Here is an 8,902-nt window from a genome sequence, read left to right as displayed (position 1 = left end):
GGATGTACTCAGAGTATCTGACACCCAGAGGGATCATTTCTTAATACTCTCGCCTATGTGTGATAACAATATTTTTAATAATGATTGTGAAATAAAGCAATTATAGCCAGGAAAGAAACTGACAGTGAAAATTCTTCTTCATTTAACGCCATTTATATGTCAATATAAAATACATATGATAGTACAAAAAAGAAAATTGTAATGGAATTAATGTTTTCGAAAAGGGAAAAAAATTATGACTACATAGTGGTCTATTTGCAGTACTAAACAATAAGCTTTTGTTTTCTTGATTTGTTCTTAAATTAATATTTATTTCAAAACTAAAGAAGAATAAATTTCAAAGTTAAAGACATTATTTGAATTCAATTATTTAGAAGAATAATTTCATGTATGAACTAAAATTTGTACTTGCCAACCAAAAATACTACACATCAAAATCTGTACTTTGTTTTATTCTCAAATTTTAGATACAAAAACTAAGACAAGTGGTCACATAAATGACAATGTTAAAGTAATCAAGTTCGATGCTAAACCTCTATGTAATACAATCACTGTATTGCCAGTGTTCGTGAGGAATCTACTGTTTAAATACAGGGATGTGGCTCGGCGCCTATAGCTCAACCGGCTAAGGCGCCAGCCACGTACACCTAGGGTGGCGGGTTCGAATCCCCAGCCCGGACCCGCCAAACAACAATGACGGCTGCAACCAAAAAATAGCCAGGCGTTGTGGCGGGCGCCTGTGGTCCCAGCTACTTGGGAGGCGGAGGCAGGAGACTCGCTTGAGCCCAGGAGTTGGAGGTTGCTGTGAGCTGTGATGCCATGGCACTCTACCCAGGGGGACAGCTTGAGGCTCTGTCTCAAAAAAAATAAAAAAAAAAAAAAAAAATAAATACAGGGATGTAGGCCAATGGGGTTCTAGATGTGAACTGGGCCTGAAGTCTTGAATTACCCTAGACTTTTATAAATTTCTTCGGAAATGTAAACAATAGCTGAGTCCATGATTATTGAAGGCTAATTGTATAGGTGGGAATTCTCTAAATTAATTTCCATGTGGAATATGTTTATTAAAGGTAAATAATTAAAATATGCTAATTTGAAGTTTATACATGTATTACTAAAACAACAGAAACCACAGAAGTTGTTTAGAACCTAGACCCACAAGAGATTTTTCATGGAGGACTATTTCACCATTAACATTGCTTAGAATTACTTGTACATAAAAAGTACTGATAATGAAAAGCAGATGAAGTTTTTAGTGGGTTTATTATAGTTTAAATTCTCTACAGATAATGAGAATTCTTACTGCCTCCATCCAAGGTGACTCCCCTGATTGCCTCACTGGTTATGCCACTGCTTAAGGCAAAATCTGCCCTTAAAGTATTATCTTTAAAGATGGGCTTGCTGCACTAAATATATTTAAACCACTTATGAGAAAACTTTTTTACAATTAATGTTTACCAAGAACATGCTCCCGAATGCATGGTATCGTGTTTTGTATTGTACACATATCCATACAGACTGTAGGCACATGAATATTGCTATTTACAAGGCAACCCTATTTATTCATTAAAGCCATCTTAGGAGGATTTTTTTTGAAAAACTTGCTTTGTTAGCAGTTGTTGTGAGTACTTAAATTTAAAATAAATATCATGAAAAATCAAATATATTCTATTTTTCAAGCTTTCACTAACTGAGATTGGCTTTCTCTAAGAACATTCCAAATAAGTGAGGCTGTATTATAATTCAACATTTAGAAGATCTTTCAAAATGTTAATGTTTACCTAAATATTAACAATTCAAGGACTTTGGGTGTTACTCCAATTTTCACAAATCATGCGGCACCAAATTCTTACGGTCTACTTTTACAAAGCACTACTTTAAAGGAACAAAGTTTTAACTCTAGTATCAGTCTTTCACACACTCACAGGGTCAAAATAAACTCTAATGTGCCCTTCCATAATCTTCCAGCTGCAAAAAATGCAAAAATATTCTGCTTAGGGCTGGGCGCCTGTAGCTTGGCAGATAGGGTGCCAGCCACATGCTCCAGGGCTGGTGGGTTTGAATCTGGCCCAGGCACGCTAAACAAACAAACAAACAAACAAAAATAGCTCAGCGTTGTGGCAGGTGCCTGTAGTCCCAGCTACTAGGGAGGTTGAGGCAAGAGAATCACTCTTGAGTCCAAGAGTTTGAGGTTGCTGTTAGTTATGACGCCACAGCACTCTACCGAGGGTGACAAAGTGACACTCGGTCTCAATTTAAAAAAAAAAATCCTGCTTATGTGATCTTGGGGACTCTTGAAAAGGCAGTCTTTTTAATCAAAAGAAAATCTCACCTCAAAAGTCATCTTGGTATGGAACATCACACCAATTAAAGCCACATCAGAAATGGTCTATCTGGCAAGAAAGTGACACACAAGGTTTAAACCCACAATGCCACTCCTGCTTTATATAGCTCCCATGATTTCCTGTTGCTGGGAAGCTCCTTCACCTACAAAATTCCTTCTCATTAGTCACCTGCAGCCTACTGAATCAGCACCTGTACTATTTATAGCTTTAGGATTCCCCAGCCTCTCCTATCAATAAGAATCACCTGGAGCCGTTAAAAATAAAAATCACATGTAGATCCCTTGGAATTAGACTTCAAGGGGGTTGAAGTGAGTCTCCAGAATCTGATTTTTTAAAGTGTGTCCAAGTGCTTCTTATAGACCAGGCAAGTTTGAGAATAATAATTCAATAAGGTGAAAGTGAGGTCTGTGGTAGATCTTCACAGGGCTTCTAGATTGATCAGCCTCAGGGCAGAATGGCTTCTTGTCTACCCCTGATTTAAGTTTTCAGTACCCTAAAGCTGTGGTCCCCAACCCCTGGGCCATGGATGGGTACCTGTCCCTGGCCTGTTAGGACCTGGGCTGCACAGCAGGAGGTGAGTGGCAGGTGAGCCAGCAAAGCTTCATCTGTGTTTACAGCGGCTCCCCACCGCTTACTTCAGGTCCTGAGCTCCACCTCCTGACACATCAGCAGCAGCATTAGGTTCTCAGAAGAGTACGAACCCTGGGAAACTGCTCATGGGAGAGATCTAGGTTGCGCATTCCTCATGAGAATCTAATTCCCCCAACTCCCACCTGTGGAAAACTTGTCTTCCAAGAAACCGGTCCCTGGTGCCAAAAAGGTTGGTGACCACTGCCCTAAAGAACAAAGGATGAAGATTTTAGTTTGGGTATGGGCTCTGAAGTGGGACACCACAAGGGGGCAGCACAGAGCTGACAAATTATACATGTTTGGAGATTTGTGACTTCACACTATTACAACATATTAATAAAATGGCTGCACCTACAATTGCCATAAACTCAAGTTACCCCCCCCAAAAAGAAAAGAAAAATAAAAAGCACACTTAAAAGACATAGGTAAAAGTTGTTATCATGTAATTTTCAAACAGATTTCTCCAGAAGGTCTTTACAGCCAAAAAATTCCCTTGAAGTAGCATATACCTGAATTGAAAAAAATTGTATTATAATACAAGATTCCACCTAAATCAAAGTAGTCTCCCGATTTCTGCAAGTTTCAAAATACCTGTCCTACTCTAATATTTAATTAGCATTGTGACTGGATGATTTTCAATGGTTTTAATCTACTTTTAAGAAGAGTTCTACTTAGTGGGGAAAGGTGGAGAGGATAACTACCCGGGCAAGCTATGCCAAGGCTTTTTCTAACTCAAGTGTAGTTGAAATGTCGCAGCGGCAGAAAACTGTCAGGAAATTGTAACTCCCATTCCATTAATCCTTCATTAACTTTTCTTAACTCATCCCCACTTTATCCTTTCCAGTCCTCCTTTCTTCCTTCTAGAAATAGAGAAGAAAAATACCCTCTAGCAACTCAGGTAGCCTCTACAAATATCACCTTTAAGGACATTTTCCCCTTTGCAATCCCACCATGAGAGAGTGCAGTTGAGTAAGAAATGCTGACAGGTGAGGCAGGGCCTGAAGTATTTTACCTTTTTCCCAGTTGTCCTAAATCAGACACTCTCTAGGACTCTAGATGGTCCTGTGTTGAAGAAAAGTATAATCCAAGACCGCGGGGCAGTTCCATGAGGTGGGTTTCAAAGCCTTTCAACTCTACAATTTCCATCATTTAATTAGAAAAGCTGAGGTTAGATAAGAAGAGGCAAGAAAGACAAAGAACATTCCTGGGAGCCCCATAGGACCTAATCAAATAAAAATAATATAGAAGAGGCGTGATAACTGGGAAATCAAGACTGTCTGCAGAGCCAAAGGCCACCCTGGAACATAGAGCCCTAGAAATGAAGGTTTCAATCTTTTCAAGTATTTTAATACAAAAATGTGAAGACCTCATTGGAAAATGGCTGTCTGTACCTTTAGCAAGAACTGATGGAGAAGACAAAGAAGCTACTACGAATCCACAAGCTGCTTAAATGACTGTGCTCACAGCAGCACCTGCAGACATTACAAAGAGTTGTTCATACATGTGCGAGGACTTTTTCTGAGCCTACAGAATACTTGTGGGTGCATCCAGATTGCTCAGTGACCCCACTTGCCCCACCCGCTAACTAGCAACCGTGGCCCTAGAATAAGCATTCTCACTCAGCCGGGGCGATGTCACCTCCGAGGGGCGAAATCTTACTCTTCTTAAGGACAAAGCACAGATGCACACACAGTGCCCAGGCAGGTGCACGGCATATCCGTGGTACTAGAATTTCGTGCGGAAAGGGGATTCGAGAACGGGGGAAATGTGTAGCCTCAAGAGTGCGACAATGAAAAAAGGAAGAAAAGGAAAGGATACGAAACGCTGTCCTTCAAGCGGCCTGAGCCAAGGCCATCAAATGAATGAACCGATAGGTAGTTTTCTCCCAGACTCAGAGTCGAGGGTCTCTGATTCTGCTAGGATCCTGGCCAGAAAAAAAGGTGTTTCCCCCTCAGGGCCCTCCAAACGCAGAGGGCACAGCGCGCTGCTCGCTCCCTCCGGGGCGCCCCGTGCGGATGAGACGGAATAACCCGGGAAAGGGCTCTGGAAGCTGCAAAGCGCTGCACCAAAGCGACCGGAGGTTCCCATTCTCGGCCGTACGAAAACCCCGGCGGGCCCCCGCCTCCTCGCGGGGTCCGCTGTGCCTCCGCACTTGTTGCTTCCCCGCCCCGCCCGCCTCCACCTCAGACCTTCCCGAGCGACCCCTTCCTCGCTCCACACGCACACCCTCAGGCTCCCGACCCGCTCCGCCACCGCTTGCGCTCCAGCCCGGGCGGCGCCCCCTGCCCGGCTCCCACCGCCAGCCCCGGCCCGCGGACGCCGCCGTTTCCTAGACAGCCGCGCGGCCTCCCCACAGCCTCCGGCGCGCGCGCGGCCGGCGGGAGGCGAGGGCGCAGGCGCGGGCCCGGAGAGGGGCCGGCGCGAGGCCGCGCGCGCGCCCTCGAGCGCGGTGGGCGGAGGGCTGGAGGGGCGGAGGGAGCGGGTCCGCGAGGGGGCGGGGGGGCGGAGAGGGGAGCCCCGGGAGCGCGAGCCGCGGCCGGCTCCGCTGCAGAGCCGAGAGAATCCCGAGTCCCGGCAGCAGGTATGTGTCCTCGCAGCTGGCCGCGGCCGGGGCTTCCCCTGCCTCTCTGCCTGAGTCCTGTGGCTGGGGCGGAGGTTGGGGGGCCGGTCAAGGTTTGCAGGGTGCGTGCCGGGAGGGCTGGGATCTTGCAGCTGACCTTCATCTCCCTGGTCTGGGGAGGCAGGCAAGGGTGCGCGGGGCAGCCCTGGGCTTCAGCCCTAGCCTGGGGACCTGCTTCTTGTCACATGCTTCTCATTTATTTTTGCAAACTGCCCTGGTTCGGGTCCAGCCGCAGATGCCTTACCTCCCATTCTTTGCTTTCGTGTGCCATCTTGCATTTATTAATAAAACATTCAAGCTGGGTGGGGGGGCGGTGCTGCTGGGGGAAACCCCATTGCAGTATGGCAAGCGGGCGTCTATTTTCGGTTTTCAGAAGTGGTGTAGAGGTGGAAATCCCACACCCTTGGGGATTTGTGGCTTGGTTGGTCGTGACCACTTCCTAGTGGGCTTCCCCTGTTTGTCGGGAGGTGGCCCAGTGGCAGGATGGGCTGTCTGGAAATGATGGTGGGTTTTCACCGTCAGGCCAGAATCTCGTTCAGGGGACAGGTACAAGATACGGCAGACAGTTCCTTGCTTGCTAACTTGCGAGGGAGGCTTAAACCTGGAAAATTATCTCCTTGATCGTAAAGAGAAGGCCTTGAACAAAATCTCTGAGACTTGCATACTCAAACTCATTAAGGTTTTGCATCTGAAGATGACTAAAGCTAGCCACCTGTTGGAAGTCAGACCCCATGAAACCCCCCATAGTCTAGCCCACCAATCCGTTTCATAGACACCAACTCGGAGATAGTGATAGGCCCGTGTGGGTTCCTTCTATCTTCTTTAATGCTGCTTGGCTTTTGTTTCTTTTAAAATAAAACCTACCTATGATTTGATGCCCCTGATGTTATAAATAGAAATTATATGATTTGTTTATATTCCATGCACCTATAACATCATATCCCCAAAACTGAATTTCTCATGTGTATGTTACCTATTTCCCTGGCTTTTCACCTTGCTTTGAGCAGTAGTCAGAAAAGTGGGATCTATGTGGCTGCTTACCTTCCTTCCCCTATCCCCCAAAATATTGTGGTGAAAAGACTTGTAAGAGCTAGAAGCATAAAGTGCAAATGGTTATCACAAGATGTTGGGATGTGACAGTGGACTGTAATTGCTTCTTGTTTCTAAAATATAGTCAACATGCCACATCTATTCACAAGAAGGACACAGTTCTTAAATGCTTGCGTGTAGCAGGTATGAGCTAAAAGCTATTTGTGCATGATCTTATTTAATCCTCACAACAAACCTCCTATCTCCATGTTGAAGATGAAGAAGGTAAGACTTAGAAAGGTTAGCCAACCGGCCCAAGGTCACACAGTCAGGGACAGGTTAAGGATGAACGCTCAAGTGCATGGGATTATGGGGGTGACCTTTAACCTGGGTGCTGTTGCTCCATGTACCTTTTCGTTATGATCAAGCTTATGCATGAACACACTGGCTTGGGTCCGATTTTCCACTTCACAGATTCCACACCAATGTGTGGCTTTCCAGTAAGAAAAACTATTGTTTCAGAATGGATCTTTGTGGAATTTTTCAAGGTGGCACTGAGCCTATAAAAAATGAGGTCCAAGAAGTGCTTCCATTTCATTCTCCTACACAAGTAGTTACATTCAGAAAGTTTGATTCACTTCAGACTTAAACCTATGAAGTGTATACGTATCAGGTCGAATGAATCACTCCTATTTTCCATTATTGCATCCCATCCTGCCCTTCTTGTGTTGTTGCCCTGCACACTATCTGCTGGTGTCACTGCCAGTCATCAGAGCAACATTACTATCACACATGTGCGTGAGTCCCTAAATGGAATCCATACCCGCCATGGACCATAATCCAGTCTCTCTACAATTGTAGCAATTACTCATTTGAACTTCTTGGAATTTGGACAGTCAGGAAGACCTGTGTATTTAACATTTTTTTTCAAGTGCATTATTAGGATGCAAGTATTGGATTTTGGTACACATTCCTGGCAGTTCTCATAGACTTAGAAATTACTATAGTTGCATCAGTGGAAAATTTACCTAGTGGAGCTACTAGCATTTATACTCAGGTCACATGGTTGAGATAGTGGTGAAAAAAGCACAGGTGAATACAAAAAATTATTTGAAAAGCATATCCCTTGCAAATTAGAGCTTTTAATTATAAGTTGATCAATAACATTAAGTAGGAAATATAAGACTGTCTGTTGTAAATTCTCTTGAAGCTCTGTTTTCTTCCTTGGACAATATGACTGGCTTTAGAGCACCATGTTACCTTTTCTGTTATACTGTGTTCTGCTGGTGGTAAAGCAATTTGTGTAGCATTCTTGCTTCATAGAAAACATTCCGTTTTGGAAGAGCACATTAGCTGGCACTTATGGAAATGCTGAGATGGGATCTTCCTGCCCTGGGGATTTCCAGTCTATAATCAGATAAACTCAAGACGAGTCCTGGCTCAGCGCCTGTAGCTCAATGGTTAGGGTGCCAGCCACATACACTGGAGCTGGCAGGCTTGAACCTGCCCTGGGCCTGCTAAATAACAATGACGACTACAACAAAAAAAATAGCCAGGCGTTGTGGGAGGCACCTGTAGTCCTAGTTACTTGGGAAGCTGAGGCAAGAGAATTGCTTGAGCCCAAGAGTTAGAGGTCGCTGTGAGCTGTGACGCCATGGCACTCTACCTGGGGTAAACAGCTTGAGATTGTCTCAAAAAAAAAAAAAAAAGATGAGTCCTGATGTTACTGGGGAAGAACCAGAAAACAAAGAGAAGTGTTGCTTGATTTCTGGGGAAGAAATGATTTTTTCTATGAGAAGCATCACTGTCTTCTTCAGTCAGGAATCTCATAATTGAAAGGAGCTCAAGAAATGGACTATTCTGCTGTCTTCCATTCAAGCAACAATTTCATCTGATGCAGAGCTGAGCACACTTCTTGGTGCAAAGGCCAACTCAGGGAATGTAAAAATTTTTTCTGGACTACATTTTTTTTTCTTGAAATATATTTAAACTTAGAAAAGCACATGGGCAACTATAGATGCTTAAGCATTATTTCTTTATTCCTTTCACCAAGGGTTTTTTCGGGGGGAGGAGGCGGTGAGGGAGGACCACAAGTTTTCCAAGCTGTATCACTCCTATGTCTTGTGGTGACTGATTAATATGTACATTTTAATACATTGTTGAGTAAGACACTGGGAACTGGGATATTTGTCTTTCCTTGAGTGACCTTGTAAGCTACTTATTTGTGAAATGTAGTTTCTTTCTTTTCTTTTCTTTTTCTTTTCTTTTTTTTTTTTTT

General features: G+C 44.1%; 1 protein-coding gene and 1 pseudogene across 1 annotated transcript in view; both read left to right on the top strand.

Annotated features, from left to right (window-relative positions):
* Positions 1–3,951: 3,951 nt before the first annotated feature.
* LOC100943726 overlaps positions 3,952–8,902 on the top strand; it is a 42,082-nt pseudogene continuing 37,131 nt past the window's right edge.
* Positions 5,498–8,902, top strand: part of TMEM266 (transmembrane protein 266) — a 143,031-nt gene continuing 139,626 nt past the window's right edge. The window contains exon 1 of the mRNA XM_012801870.1: positions 5,498–5,556. The gene's annotated coding sequence lies outside the window, so the exon portion shown is untranslated. The remainder of the gene's footprint in view (positions 5,557–8,902) is intronic.

This window comes from Otolemur garnettii, unplaced genomic scaffold, assembly GCF_000181295.1.
Source record: "Otolemur garnettii isolate 467f Iridium unplaced genomic scaffold, OtoGar3 scaffold00011, whole genome shotgun sequence".
Lineage (NCBI taxonomy): Eukaryota > Metazoa > Chordata > Mammalia > Primates > Galagidae > Otolemur > Otolemur garnettii.
The sequence above is the reverse complement of the archived record's forward strand: the minus strand, read 5'-3'. Positions and strand labels throughout refer to the sequence as shown.